The 16,241-nt window shown below is 39.4% G+C and overlaps 1 long non-coding RNA gene across 2 annotated transcripts in view; it reads left to right on the top strand.

The window, feature by feature from the left end:
• The first annotated feature begins 271 nt into the window (after positions 1-271).
• Positions 272-16,241, top strand: part of LOC106732103 (uncharacterized) — a 39,572-nt gene continuing 23,602 nt past the window's right edge. For both annotated transcript variants that reach the window (XR_012904136.2, XR_012904137.2), the window contains exon 1: positions 272-661. This is a non-coding gene — a long non-coding RNA (uncharacterized LOC106732103). The remainder of the gene's footprint in view (positions 662-16,241) is intronic.

Below are 16,241 nucleotides of genomic sequence, written 5' to 3'. Positions count from 1 at the left end.
TTTGCTTAGTATTTAAAGCATTTTGTAATAGCCTTTGGTGAATAAAATTGGAGGATGCAAAGGAAAAAAAATGACAGCTTGTGAAGGGATGTTCACCCAGCGCTTGCCCTGTAAGGGTTAAGGCAGATTGAGAAGGAAGCCAATGAACTCCCACAGGCCACAGCTGAGAGGACTTAGGTAGCTAAGCAATTCCCTGATTACAGGAGGGAGCCCAGCTGGGCAGATATGAACTGATTAGAAATTGGCAGCAGAAAGGGGCTGCTTAGGAAACCTGAAATTCCTAAGAGACGAGCATAGCATTTGTAGGCTGCAGGGATAGCTAGCTTGCAGCTTTTCCTTGTGTGGAGGCTGGCAAGCTCAGAGGAAGAAGGGTAACAGAGGGCAGGGAAAGGCAGTAAGGTTTAAAAGGGAACAGGCCTTGACCGCTGATTAGAGAGTCTGTGACCTAGAGTAGAAGGCAAGAAGGAGATTCCCCTGCTAGTTGTTGACGGAATGGGAGGGTTCCCCAGGATTACTAAAGATAACTCCAGAAAGAGAAAATATGTATAGTGACTTGGCTGGAAGGCTGAGTCCTGAAGAGGCAAGCAGCTTATGGACTGAGGGATGGGCTGCAGACCCTGAGAGAAACAAAGAGGACATAGGAGGAGGCCCCAGCATAGTGGTGAGCACCCCTTCATATACCTATCAGCTCTTTCAATATAGAGTTCCTATAGCAATGCATGTGGTGGCTATAGTGATATAGGTTATCTACCTAACTAAGATTCCCATGCATATATTTGTAAAATGTTCAGTTTTTTTTTAAAGTTCATCTTTTTTGGTGGGAAGAGAAGTTGTCTCTCTTGTTCAATTTTTTTTTTTTACTTGTCCCTCAAGTGCCCTGAATCATAAAGTCACTGCAAGCAGAGGCATTTGCAGTGGCTCTTAAAGCATGACAGTGACTTCTTCAGTCAGCAAGAGCTGGGATTGTCATCAGCATGACTTGTTTCCTGCCTGAGGGATTGATACTCTCCTCAACACTCCTAGAATTTGAATGTGAATCCCCATTTAGGCATGACATTGTTCTAGCTCTAATCCACAAGTATGGCTAACAAACATTCACTTTATTCAATAACCCACATGTCTTATAAAAAGTAGGTGATGGTTAAATATATGATTTTGCCAAGTTCACTAATAGAGACTAAAATAGAAGTGGTCCATTAACATGCACTTCAATGTAAGTGGAGTTAGTTGCTTAATTACCATTAGCGCTATTGGGGTTCTGTAAATTCCCTCATAGCAAGTGAAAAATATTAACAAGACACTCATAGAGGTTCTCAGCTGGTATTTGAATAGCCTTGATATGCATTTTTGTTGCAATTCAGTGACTCCTTCCTGGGTATTGTGCTACACAATAAATTGAGACACGCTTCAGAGAGTAACATTGTATAGAGTTGTGCAGATAATTAATTGCTCAGTTTGCAAAAAATAAAAAAAATCTTGCTTTATTTAATAATCAACCACATATGTGTAACTCCTCCTGTTGGCTAGCCCAGTGTGAAGTTTTTCAACATAGGGGAAGCCTTGTGACTTCTTATGCCACTGTGGGAGGCTAGGCTGGAGGCTGCTTGGTGTGCTCTGTGTTGTGTATGTGTGAGTGCACCTCAGACCAGACCCATTCAGACAAATCACCAAGGAACAGGCTTTATTCCAAGTCTAGGTTCTCCCTTTGTGTCACTTAAACTCCTCTCAGGGTGCTCTATAGACCTTTCTGGTCTTACCTGTAAAAAACATAGAACAGGAAAACAGTTCAGCAGCCCCCTTTCTCAGCATGTAGCCTGTGTGCTGCTTCTAGCACAGTCCTTGCTGAGACCCTGTTGGGGGCAGAGGGCACATCGTGGCAGGAACGAGGAAGTTCTCCCAACATGCCGCAGTTTGTAGTCTGCAACTTGTAGTTCCCAGGGCTGCTGCTGAAACACACTGGACCTTAGGCTGCACCTGGACCACTTCTCCCAAAGTGGAATACAAACTGGAAACAATGCATTTTGTTTGAAGAAAACATTTTGTTTGAGATTTTTTTTTGGTTTAGTTTGTTTTTAATAAAATGCCCACAAAGGAAATCTGGAAATGACATTCACATTAGTGAAGGAGAGGGGGCAGCAGGGATAGTGCCCTGTTATTCTGTTGGAGAAATCTCCTGTGATATCGGAAAGTGGGTTCATATCCCCTCTATGCCTGATTGGAGCATGGAGTTGAATTGGGGCCTTTCGAATTGCAATCAAATGTCCCAACCTCTGACATACAGGGTATTTGGGATGGTGTTGTGTCTCATTACAGCTGTTCCACATTGAATTAATACTTAATATTTATTGGGTTGGGGAGGGGGAGAGGAGAGAGAGACTATATCCTGGTAGTTAGGGCAGTCATTGGGGATTGAGAGATTCAGTCCCTGATTTAATGAAAAATTAATTGGCTTATATGAAGTGGAACAGCTTCAATGAAGAAATAAACACATCACTGAAAAATCCATGAGCCATTGTTCAAGGTACTCACTCACCTGTACAGTGACAGATCCAAGTTCAAGTCCCTAATTTGCATTAGGTAGAATGGGTACTTCAGTCTGTCTTGATCCTAGGTGAGTACTGTAACCCTGAGATGATTGGACACTCTTCTCCTGGGTTTGGCAAATTTTTCAATAATTTTGGTTGATCCTCAACTTCACCTTTTGGCAAATAAACTATTAGTAACTTTTCTTTATGAATACTATCAACTTATCCACCAGGAAAATAGAACTATGAAATTGTGATCTCTCTCAACTTTTATAACATTTCCAGCATTTCTATTTTGCCCAATGAATGGGCCAAAGAAATAATGACAGTCTTCCTTGCATAAGTCTAATAATTCTTTTTTGTATAAGGCAATAATATATCAGCTATTGTACTCTTTCATTTTATGAATTCTATTAAAATTTTGGAGCCTTGGTTTTTCTAATGGGTTTTTGTCTTTATCTGTCGTGGTACTTTGACTGGGAAATAAACCCAATGGGGCTTTACATACAAATCTTCATTAATATGGTTAAACTAAAGTTATTCTGCTGAATGTGAGTGTCATGCAGCACTAATTACGGTACTGTCAGCCGATGGTCAGGGCAGTGTGTGTGTGTGTGTGTGTGTGTGTGTGTGTGTGTGTGTGTGTGTGTTACACCTGAGTCTTCAACTGTTGGGACACAAGGTCCTGTCACAGCGGGCAGCCTAGGGAGTCTGACGGGTGCCCCGAGAAGTTTAACATCCGTGTCTCTGACCACTAGGACCAGGTCCCTTCATGGTGGGCAGCCAACAGTCTGACAGACGCCCCATAGTTTACAGGGAGAGCTTATTACACCTCAGATTTTGAATGCTAGGATTCATGATCCCTTCACAGCAGGCAGCCTGGAAGGCTGAGAGATGCCCCACGGATCTGTCCTCTGGAAACGATACGATCCAAATGCCTAGCTCTGCCTGCATCTGTCCCTTATAACTGGCTGGAGTTTTTTTAAATTGTACTTGGTTCTGTTATAGCAACTGAAGGAGTCAGGTTAAAGCTTAAACAGTTACAGGTTTATTAAAGAAGCTTATAAATCATATGGTTACAATGGCTATTGCTGTATTTCTTAACTGCTAGCAAATATAGATTTTAAAAATGGTTACAAAGAAAATAAAGATAGATAATAGAAATAATGGTACCAAGTGACAGCTTAATCTTTAAAGAGCTCTAAATCGATGTGTACACTTAAGAAAAAGGACACATCCAGGTACAATTTTTACCCCATTCTATGCCTCTCGACTCCAGTGTATCAGGCCAGGGTTGGTCCCTCAATTCCCAGGAAAGAGGAATACAAGGTGGGCGTCCCTGTGGAACCTCGGGAGGCCAATCACCTAACCCGACCAGAAGATAGATGGTAGATTAATGCTCAGAGTAAGTGTGCTGCTGGACCCATCTTTATACCCATAGGGGCCCATATCCTCTTTCTTATCTATGGTGCCAAATTGTGTTGGTCCGTCTTTGTGACGCCAGTTTTTACAAGGGAGTTTCAACTTAATTTACGCTTGTAAGAGAGATAACTAAATTGTGAGTACTGGACATTCTTTATGGGGCAAGAGATTCCTCCCCCCGTGGACGAGTGTGTTCGTATCAATATAGGTGCCAGCCAAGGCAGTTCTCGCAGCCTTGAGGTCAACAATTGGTGTATCTCTGTTTACAGCCATCCAGGGTCACAGCAACCAGCATATCTGGGCTTTGACAGAAGCCAGCATATCTGGGCCTTCTGTCAAGGCATCAAAGACTATGCTGATTTTACTGCTCTGTGTGCCCTGTAAGCTTCCAGGCAAGCAAAGATGGATGTTACGGCGGGGGGAGGGGGGGGGGGAATGGGAAGGGGCTCCTGTCTGGCTACAGGTACTCAATAGAATTATTTCCATTTTTTTTTTCATTAGAAAAGAGAAAACTTGCAATGAGCAGGAATCTTCACCTCTAAACTTGAACAGGTTTTCTGGGGGAAAAAAATTGTCCAACACATTGATATATATTTCTGCTGTGTAATGTATTGTAGATCAGTTAGCATGGTATTTGTGTATATTGTGTGTGTATAGATATATAATCAATAATTATGCTATTCTATGTGGTGGCTGAAAGAAATCTGATCAACTTTCCCAAAGGATTTTAAGATGTGTGTGTGAGGGCAAATCTATTACCTCCATTTGATAGAGAAAATGTGGTGCACTTCTGCATGTTAGAAAATTGCATTTAAATTAATGTTTTAAAATGTGGCATACTAATATTTTGCTATAATGGGTCCAATAAGGTTAGTTGCAAGACAAGACACACAGGTGTAAGAGCACATCTGTCTTTGAAAAAAATGGAATATTTTGTCCCCCACAACTGTATTTTTAATGAGTGGACACTTTTGACAGGAGGGAGGGGGAATCCTACCTTCAAAGCCCTTCTTAAATAGCTAGGCTGTGTGCTGGTATGACATCTTCCTTGAAACACGGTGTCAAAGAGGGCATGGAGCCACTCTTGGGCTATTCTGTAGTCATTGTTGCAGTCATGGAATTCCAGGGGCCTTTATGGGCCCATGGAGAGTTTGCAGGATTTGCAAAGACTATGATCCTCTGAGTCAGATCAAGTTTTGCGTGTGTGTGCATGTGTGAGAGAGATACAGTCCTTTAAAGTGGTCTAGAATGATTGATCCCAAAACTGTGCTTGAAGCATCCATCAATTTCATTTTTTCCAGTCAGCTGGAAAAATCAACTGTATTCTATTTCCTTGAATAAGTCCAGTGAATTGACAGAATTCATGGCCCACTAACTGCTAAGGGACCTGCTTTTCTTGTACCAAAAAGTAGCTTGAGAATCTTAGGGAGACCATTTTTTTTTCTCTAGAGCAAATACTCAGGATTAATACACCTATGCTCCTGTCTACATATTTTGCTGAAATAAAAATGTAAATATGATTGAGAGTCTTGGCAACCATGTATATATTCTGAAAACATGGCACCTACAGAAGTTTGTTGATTAAGGTTTTAGGTAAGGATGAGTAGTGGTCTGATTATGTTACATTGGATTAAGTGAACATTGACTGCAGGTACAAGTGTAAACAATCTGCTGTCATTTGAAGAGGTTATTTATGACTTTCATGACTGCTTAGAGACATTAGATCAAGGACTTTGACTCACCTTTTAATGCTTTCAGAACATTCTGAGAGGAGAATATGGAGGTGGTTTTCACTTAGTACATACATTTGGATAGCCTATGATTTACCTCTGCAATGAGATGTGTTTTAAGGGCTGTTATTGGAAGAATTTGTACAATATAAATGACAACATAATTGCAGAAGTGACAGAGTAAGTATTTTAACTATCATAGAGCACAAATACAGTTCTCTCTTAAATTCTGTGACTCGTTCAAAGAGTTAAGGGAAAGCTTATTGATTTCTGTAGGATTTTTCTGAGGTGAGCTATCAGAACATAGAATGTGGGTTACCAGTATAATGCCTTGTAAAGTTATTTAACATTTCTGAATTTTACAGATGATCGTTGTATGTATTCATCAAATTTGTAGGAATACTTATCAGATAATAGGTTAGGCACAATACAGTTGAATACATTCAATTTCTATTCCATGGGAAATTCCAATGTTTTGTCACTTACCTGTAATCAGAACAAATTGTATAAATATCAACATTTTGTAGAATGAAAAGTTCTGAATTTTTATTTGGAAAAGTTTAAATGTATTATGATATATTTAAACCACCGGTGAACTAAATGAAAAAAAAATCTTTCAGAAATGCATCTGAAACATTTTCAGGTTGCATTGATGATGATCTCCAGCTCTGAATTGACACTGTGCTTAATGAGAATTGCCGTTCAAGGTCATGCCTCCATTCTCCCCTTAGAATATTTGTGAATTATGCGTAATGCAATACTCGTGTATATTGAACCAAACTTGGCACTTTTATGTTTCAGAACCTTTCCTCCTTGTTCCCCTCTGGCTTTAAACATATTTTTTTTCTATAAATGAAAATTGTCCATGTGAACACACAGTTCAAGTGTGTGCTCTACAGAAATGTGTATAAGAAACTGTTCTTCATTCATAACTAAATCTATTCTTTTTGTGCTGGCCAATGCAAAGTATGTTAAAATTAGTATCATTGTGCTTGGCAAAATAGTTTATAAAAACCTGTATGTGCATTAGAAGTGTATCATACCAGTCTGGATGGAATCTTCCTTTCTCTGTTTCACTTCATCCCCATATGGAGTGACAAGGTGTTCAGTCAACAAAACAACAGAGATAAGTGTGGTCATAATACCCTGTACCCTCATGGTAGCTTTTGAAAGGAGCCCCAGGATGTGCATGTGTGAGGATTAGCTAGAAAATATAATGTTATAATAACCATTTGGTACAACCTGTCACTCCTGTGTGCATTAAGTCTGGAGTGATTTGCCATGTAGAACATCGTTACAATCACTTCTTCAGCACTGCATTTATCAAGATGGGTAGTAATCTCCCTACTGAAATTTCCTTTCTTCTTAGGTTCAGAAGGGAGTGATGTGAGTGCTTCCTCTTCTGGTGTATACAGTTGAGCACGAAGGGGCCTGTTGCTCTCAGTAAAAGCAAAGAAAATCCTGGCTTTGTGGAAAGGCACAACCAAAGCTGAAGTTAGTACATTGGTCAATGCCTCTGCTGACAAACCAGAGAGAAACATAGGAAGGAGAATTAGTCAGGCAACAAAATCAGAAGAAAATATAAACAAAGACTGAAAATAATATAAGGCTGCCTGAGGCAACAATTACCTTCCTTTTTAAAAAAGTTTGTGTGGCGGGGGATAGAATAGTGAGACAAATGGTTAATATAATTATGAAGCAAGGCTTAAAAGCTTGTCAAGGCTTTAAATTTATTTTTCTTTGAAGTCTTATTTTTCAGTGAATATAAAACTTCAGTAAATACAATGAGCAGAGTATTATTCCTCCTTTTATATACATTACATTTGGTAAAAATATTAATAAAATAAAATGATGGAAAGAATAAGATGAAAAGGATGGGATAAGGTATGCAAGAAAACAGTAAGAACGTCAAGAAAAAGGAGAAACAATTCCAAGGAGACGAAGCTTAGGAGTGAAGTTTTAGCGTAACCAGTTTAATTTTGTTTCAAAATAGTTAAGGCGAGTTTAATGAGGACTCGTCTCTTTAGTTTAAATGAAAATAAAGAGACCATTGCAGAGTGTGGAATAAAGACCACTCTTCCCCACTTTCACCCCAAAAAAGCTGCCTACTTTACAAGACCACCATGATTCATCTTGGATTTGCTGTATCTCTCTTAAAAGGCCAACATAGATTGAAGGAGAATATACCATTTAAAATTGGTTGGAAAATGGGATGGCTAGGTGAACACTTAAACCCCACTATTAATGTCTTGTTAACATCTTAATTCTGTATTTGATAAAGGTTTAGGTCTCTAGAAATACTCTTTCAGGCCTTGATCTTTCAATCAGTCACTAGGTCTATTGATGGAAGCTGTCCTTTTATTTGGATCTAGTTGAAGGATTGGGGCCTTAAAATCTAAACATAAAACACTTGTTCATGCTGCTTTCTTTTTAAGAATATCTTAAGAAGTGGGCTGTGCCCTCGAAAGCCCATGATATCATCTACATGTCTTGTTAGTCTATAAAGTACTACCAAACCATTTGTTTTTTTCTATAACAGACTAAGGGTATGTCTACACTACCACCCTAGTTCGAACTAGGGTGGTAGTGTAGACATACCCTAACTCAGCTATCCCCTGAAGCTTTGGGTTCAACAACACTATTCGTGTGATTAAGTATGTGATTTAAACCACTAGGTTTTAAAATGAAGCAGTACCAAGCTTAAACATACTTTAGAAAGATGCCAAATTTTCTTCTAAGTATAATAAAGACTAAGCAGAGCAACACTGAGATCTGAAAACGAGGCAAGCTTTCCTGCCCTTTCACTTCTATTCAGGGAACAATTGGCATATTTATTCTCTTCATAGCATGCAACAGATCACAAGTTAAGGTGTCATAATGTGATGTTGCCTACCTTGTCACACTGAAAAATGCATGCTTAAAAAAAATGAATTCATTATGAAGTCTCTCAATATAATTAGAAAAAATAAAACTGCTGAAATGAGGACGGGGAAATTCTCACTTCACAGATTTTTTTCCTTTGAAAAAGAGAAATTGATATTCTGACACAATGTTTGGATTTGAGTTATAAGCACAGTAGAAATTCCCATCCTGGAGTTCGTTCTTAAATCAGTAATAGGAACATTATTTCTTGCTATATATCTCAAAAATTGGTGTCTTTAATTATTTGACAACTAATATGAAAAACTACATCTAGGCATTTTATTATTGCTATTCCAAATAGTATTTGGGAGAGACTAAGGGGGGAAAAAACATATGCTGACATGCAAAAAGTAGCAAATCTCTTACTAGGAGGAAAGGTTATTAGGGTTGCCAGATGATTTCAACAAAAATACCAGACACTCTTGACATTATATCACAAACGACATTACATCTTATTTAGAAAATACCGGTCATTTATATTTTCTCCATTTGTTTCCTGAACAGAAACTGACTTTACTTACTGACTAGGTTTGGGAAGGGCAAAATGGCAATATACTTCTGTCTGAACATGATAATATCTTAAGGGTGGAGAAGTAACACCTTAACTTAAACCTTTTGGATCTATAGCCTAAAAGATATTGCTTTTCATATCCCATTTTGAAGCTTATTTAATTATTATTTGTACAGCTGACCATGAATGGCGCCATTTTCAATCTACTTTAATTTATTAAAACTCTCTTCCACTTCCTTTCCAGTATCTTTCCTGATCCTTTTTTCCCCTTTAATCCATTTTCTTTTTATAGATATTGTTGCCCATTCACCCAAACCCACCCCGAGTTCAGGTGGGGAGTCGTCCCTTGTCTACAGTCCTCCCCAAAGAGACTTTCCAATTTCTATAGATATAATGATGTGTTTAGACCTGCTTACTTGCTAGGTGCCAGGAAGGAGGCTCAGGCCCTCCCTCTCTCCGAGCCTCGAACTAGGGCCCTAAGGTATGGACACTTGTCCCTAGCCAGTGGAGTGGGCTGAGAACCCTAAACCCTCCACTCACGGGGTCCACGGCTCTGCCCTGGGCCACTTCTTCCTGGTCAGAGTCCTGTTCCCCAGCGTGGGGATAAGCTTACCACCGGTCTCCTCCTCAGGAGGGGGGTGGGGAAAGCCACTCTTGCTCTCCGCTGATCACCCTTTTCGGGGGGGTGGAAGGACACTCTCGCTCCCAGCCGCTCTCCCCCGTGTACTCCTGCTCCCGGCCCTTTTGAAAGGGCCGCAGCTGGGCATCTCCAGCCGGCCCTGCCCCCGCGCACACCGCCCCGCCCTTTGGGAATCCCCAGACGACATCACCAGTGATGTCATCAGGACACATCGGCACGGGCCGCCGGTCCATGGCTGCGGCAGCCTCAGATGCGGTCGGTGTGGCTCCGGGGTTCTTTGCTGCCACCTGGTGCCCCCCCTGTCTGCTGTGCCCCCTACCCGGTGTCTGTCTTAGTGCGGGGCAGCACAGCTGAGCTGTCTTCCCCGTCACAAATATCTATATTCCATCTTCCCTTTATAGAATCATAGATTAATAGAACTGGAAGGGACCTTGAGTGGTCAACAAGTCCAGTCCCCTGCCCTCATCGGTGGACCAAGCACCATCTAGATAATCCCTCCGTTGATGGATATTCCATAGTCTCCATAGGCAACTTATTCCAGTGCTAAACCATCCTGACTAGGGATGTGAAGGATTAGTCGACTATCTGATAAGCAATTGCTCCCCCTGCTTCCTGCCTCTGTCAGAAAAAGGAAGTGGGAGCGGGGGATGAGGTACTTCAAATCAGCAGCACTGCATGCAGCCTGGGACCAGAACAGCTATTGTTCACATGCTGATTGATTTCCTATAGCACCCCCTTCATCTTAATCTAGCCCCTATTGCCACAGCCAGCCTCAATTTTTCCTCTGAATTTGTACACACACTTTTCCATGCAGTCAGGTGCATGTGCAGATTACAGTACAAGCTTTGCTTTCCAACCTTCGTGGGGAATGGTGGTTGCCAGTTAATCAAATGTGCTGGTTACTCAAGCTTTACATCAATGGTTCATGAATTTTTCACTGTATGCTAGCCATAGTTGTAGGATGGGTTAGCTAATATCTAATAATAGAATTATATGCAGATTCATGACATGAACAAACTTTACTGCTGCAAGTTTACTGCTGCAAGTTTACAATTTGACTTATGGTATTCAAGCACCAAAAATGTTGAAAAATTATGTTGGATGGCTACTGGAATTTTTTCAGTTAACTGAAGGAGGAATTGTATTGCCATCTAAGACAGATGCCGGTTAACTACATTTTCTGAATATTTAAGTGCTGAATAACACAGCTAGTACTGCAAATAGTTACCCTTACTGAATATTTAAACAATTGGTGCAACCTTATGCACCAATTTTGTCCTAGGCAATGTTCTATATTGAGACTCTCAGGTTGCTTGCAATATTGTAAATTCCGTAGTGTAGACAAAATTCTGCAACCCTATTTATATTGATAATTTAGCATCCTGTGTTTTGTGCCTGCAGTGTGAATTAATTTATTATGAACTGGTGTGATCATGCTAAAAAAATATGAATACTTTGTGAATGCAATTTCTAGGGAAACCAAAAAACAGAGAACTATATTCCAGTGCTTTCAGGGATAATTTAAATAGTAGTTTTCAATTTTTGTTATTTTCAGTTATATTTAAGACATTAGAGAGTCAAAAAAAACCCTGCTTTGTTCCTGAAGTGCAGAATAAGTAATCTCATAAACTGAACTCTGAAAGATGTTGAATCATTCAGCCCTTGGCTCCAGTGCATCACTTTTGGTGTTTTCCAGAGAGGAATGGAACAATGCAGAATGACTAACACTAGAATTTGACTAGTAAATAAATATATTATATGCCATCAGTGTTGTTTTTTCTCTTTCAAGGTGCAAAGCATGTCAAACTCTGATATTAAATTACTTTGGCAGAAAATAGACTTAAGAATCTATTTTAATTTGTGAAGTGTAGTGAACCCCTAAATCAGTGGTTCCCTAACTTTTTGGCATCACACCCCCTTTTGATTTTTTGCGAGATCCTTATGCCACCCACCTCTTCTTTACAATCATCCAACCCCCCTTTTGACAAAAAATTCAATTTTTAATTTAAAATAAAAAATAAACACACAAACTGGGTTTAAAAATTATTTAAAATTAAAAATATGCACAAATAGTTTTTCTTGGCACAAAAATTTAATAAAAATGTAATCGAACATAAGAAATAGCAGAAACAAATTGAATTTAATGTGAAGGATGCTACTGCATTTTCTTTGCATTTGGAAATCCTAGGTTTGAAAGATGAAAGTGTGTAACGTAATTAGTTTTCAACATCCAATTGATTTCTTTTTCTTTTTAATATAACTAAACTTGAAAACCTTTTTTCAGAGGTACGTTGATGAAAATGGAAGAATAATATGTAGTACTTCTTCTCCAACTTTTGACTACATTGGGAAATAGTTTATCCAAAATATCTCCAAGCTTATGTTTTAGAAATTCTTTCACACTTGAATCATATTTTATTTCAAGTGCTTGTTCTTGCAATACTTCTGGCAATTAATTGACATCAACGTTGAATGGATTGCGTACTAATTTATGAATGGGGTTGCCAGAAAAGTTGTCTGGAAAATAGTGGATGAATTCGTCAGCAAGGCAGTCCAGATGAAACACAATTTTGTTCTTCACATCCTTTTGACAAACTTCCTGGAAACCCTCATTTTCAGTGAGTGACGAAAATGTTGGAAAAGACAAAAAGTTGGGCGTCTCAGCTTGTGTTCTATGTTTCGACAGCTGGATTATTTTCTGTAAATGCTTTGATGGCATCATGGTGTGCTATAATGTTTGCAGTGTTGTTTCCTTGCAGCTTCAAATTGAGGTTGTTCAAAGATTCAAAAATGTCCACGAGGTATGCCAGTGAAAGTTGAAATGTTTGGTCCATAAATGCATGATATAACTCTTCCTCCTGTTGCTTGAGGAAGATTTCCACTTTGTCTTTCAGTTCCAACAATCTCGAAAGCATGTTACCTTTGGAAAGCCATCGTACTTCTGTATGAAACAAAAGAGTTTTATAATCGCTCCCAAATCCAAGCAAAGAGCATCAAAAAGTCTCATATTTAAAACACTGTTCTTCACAAAATTGACAACTTTGATGGCCAAATTCAATGAGTCACATAGGTCATCTGGAAGGGTTTCAGCAGCCAACGCTTGTCTGTATATGATGTAGTGAGTTGTGGTTACAGCTAGATTTTTTTTCTTTCTCCAATGCCACAGATCTAGAACAAGAGCCAAGAATTGATGGAGCACTGTCTCTGCATATACCAACGAGTTTTCCCCATGAAAGTCTATTTTCTTCAAAAAAGGCAAAAAATGTTTTCATAATATCAGAAGCCTTTGCGATGTGGTCATCATTCCTTTGAAAAAAGCATTTCTTCTTTCACAGTTCCATTGTTAATTAATAGAACGTAGACAAGCAACTGACAGCATTGTGCTACATCAGTGGTATTGTTGCACTGAATTGCGAAAAAAGGAGACGCCAACACTGCCTCCACAACTTTAAGATCTTTCGCCAACTCATCGATGCAATGGTTCACAGAATTGTCAGAGTGAATTTTTTTTGCTTTCGACACTAAGTACAGTATCAGCTGCTTTCAACAAGCAAGGCTTCACAAGAGTTTCTCTGATTATGTGCGCTTTCTTGGCTTTAGCGATGAGCAATGACAGTCCATAAGATGCTTCTACCACTTTGGCTGACGCTTCATGAAAATCTCCAGTAGTGTCCAGCTTCATGCTCTTCAAATTCTGAAGTTTAGCAGCAAAAAACTCTTTTGGTTTCTCTGTCAAAGCGCTGTGGTTCTTCAAGTGTCGCTAAAGACGACTAGGTCTCAAGGTGTCATTGCTAAGAACTGTGTGCCAGGCTTCATTTTTAAGTAAAATATGTCCAGCACAAATGTTTCAACATTGTATTCATGGGAGGAGCGGGGAACGTGTTTTGGGTCAGGGGTCACTGACCCACAGAAAAATAAGTTAAGGAACACACAAGTGAGATGCAAAAAAAACCCTACTGATGTGGCCCCAACTGAGACACCTCCTTCCCCTGGCACTCCAGCCCCATGGGGAAGGGTAGGTAGGACTGAGGCTCTAGGCATCCAGCTAGATTAATTCTTCCAGTGTTCAAGGGTTAGTGGAATTTGTGGACCCTCTCTAGACTCTGAGGTGGGGCCAAAAGTGAGGGATCCAGAGTGCGGGACAGGGCTGCCAGTCAGTGAGATAGGTATGGGGTGCAGAATTTACGTGGAAAATAGGATTCAAGAGCAAGTTGGGGGTAGGTGTCTGGCGAGGGGGTCAGGAGCAGGGTTCTGGGGGGGCTCTGAGCAGAGGATGGGGGCAAATGGGGCCTTGGGTAGGGTACTCATGGGAGTCGGGGCAGGTACTCATGGGGTTTTTGAGTGTAAAGAGCAAAATTCTTTATCAGGCTTAATAGTTGCTACCACTCACGTACTCAAATCTAATCCTGATTTCAGAATAAATGCTGCAGTGATTCTATTCATGAGAGGCTTTGACAAGTGCTGTATTGTGAACTGTTGCTCTCAGAATTAGGATATAACTTTAAATTTACCTAACAGGTTCTACTTGGTTGGAAAGAGTTCTCAAGAGCCCACAATTTATATATATTCCACAGTTTTATTCTGTGGAAATAATTTAAATTTTATTTTATTTATTTATAAGCATTTGTAAATTCTGATTTTCTGGAGGATTTGGGGGAAAATAGTGATATGGAAGAATGGGTGAGAAACTTGAAGGTCAGTTTCTAAATACAGTCAGTTTCATCATAATGTGCAGAGTTATTCATCTACTGCCATGGATCAATGCTAGGTGTCTGCATTTTGATTATTCTCTTATATTGGCAAATTACCTGTCATGCTATAAGTAACATAAGAAACAGGATTTGATGTGATAATTTTATAATGATGAATGAAAGGGCAATCTGAAGAACCTGCATGTATCAAACATATGGGTTTGCAAATCATGGAAGAGAAAACAGAAAATTAAATCTAGGGTCTTCATAGTACTTTAAGCCAAACGTATCCTCTCATAAATTCATAATGTAAGAGGTTATTTGTAATGTATAAGAGTGTTTCTAAAAATAATAGCACATTTTCTGCAAAGAAAATCCCAATAACATTGTTGAAATATTAATCAACACATTATACTTTATTACCTTGACAGTGCTTACCTAGGCAGCCTGTATATTAATAGTGCAGATAATGTTTTCTAAATGTCTTTCCATGACATTTTAAATTAATTTGCAAAACAGTTTTTGTTGCAGTTAATCAAAGATGAAATAAAATGTTTTAATTGATTACTTGGTCTGGCAATAACAATGCAAGCAAAGAGTCTGCCATAGAACACATCTATCAAAATCAAATATTGGTCAAAAACATAATGTAAAATATAAAATAGATTGTCAACTAGCTGCTATTCTGAAAATAAAATGGACCTTAAAATGTCTTCAAAATGGAAGCCAAAATTAAACTGCATAATTTTCTGCATGGGTGGCACAGTCCAATCTGGTATTATGAATCATTACACTAATCTTGAAATAGATGTGTATTGAATTTTATAAAGTTTTTTTGCAGACTTATTTTAAAGGTTCCTTGCTTGCTGTACCCCTTTTCACCAACAACCTTGTCTTGTATCACAAGTTTTAGGCTACAGCTACTCTGCCATTTTTTTGGAAGAAGATATGCAAATCGCACTCACATTCGCATATCTCTAATTCTTTTTGCGGAAGAGATCTTGCTGATATTTGGCCCCATCTAGATGGGGCCAAATGTCAGGAAAAATACCCTCTGTTGCAAGACCCCTTATTCTTTGTAAATGAGAGGAATTTACTAGTTGTATTAGGTTGTCTTCAATGTTAAATCTCGTTTTATGAACTGCTTGTGTTTCTGAACTATCTAGATTTATTTGTACAAGTCTTTTTTTCAACTTGACCCAGATTAGTATCAATTGCAAATGTCATTAATATGCTATTAACTCCCTGTTCCAGGATACTGGTATAGATTTTAAATAAGACTAGAACTGGCACTGACTGATCCTCCAAGAAATCCACCAGATGCTTTTGCCCAGCTTACTATTTATTATTTTTCTTTGTCTACAATCTTTTAGCTAGTTTCAGTCCACATTCACATAACACATGCACCTATCCCAGCCAATTTGGAAGCAGCTGTGGGCCTCATTAGCCAGAGGGCTATATAAGGCAGCCAGATGAGACATGAAAGGGGAGGAGCCAGGGTGTAGTGGAGTGTGCTTCCCAGCCAGAAAGAGAGGCTGGCTGAGTTTGCTGGAAACAAAAGCTCTGTAAACAAAAGGTGCTGAGAAATTGGCACTGACGATAAAAGGCATGGGTGGACTGTACCCAGAAAGGGTCTCTGGTTGACTTGCCACCCAAGAAGGGGACCCAAGGCATGGGGCCTGGACAAGAACCTTTTCATAACAACATTTTGTAAACTGTCCTAATTCACTCTGGTAATAGCCCCTACATTTTCAGAACATCTGCAATATACTGTACGTTATGTGCAATCAGAGCATGCTA

This window comes from Pelodiscus sinensis, chromosome 4 (genome assembly GCF_052426305.1).
Source record: "Pelodiscus sinensis isolate ZL-2025 chromosome 4, ASM5242630v1, whole genome shotgun sequence".
NCBI classification, from domain to species: domain Eukaryota; kingdom Metazoa; phylum Chordata; order Testudines; family Trionychidae; genus Pelodiscus; species Pelodiscus sinensis.
This window is presented reverse-complemented; position numbering and strand designations above follow the sequence as displayed.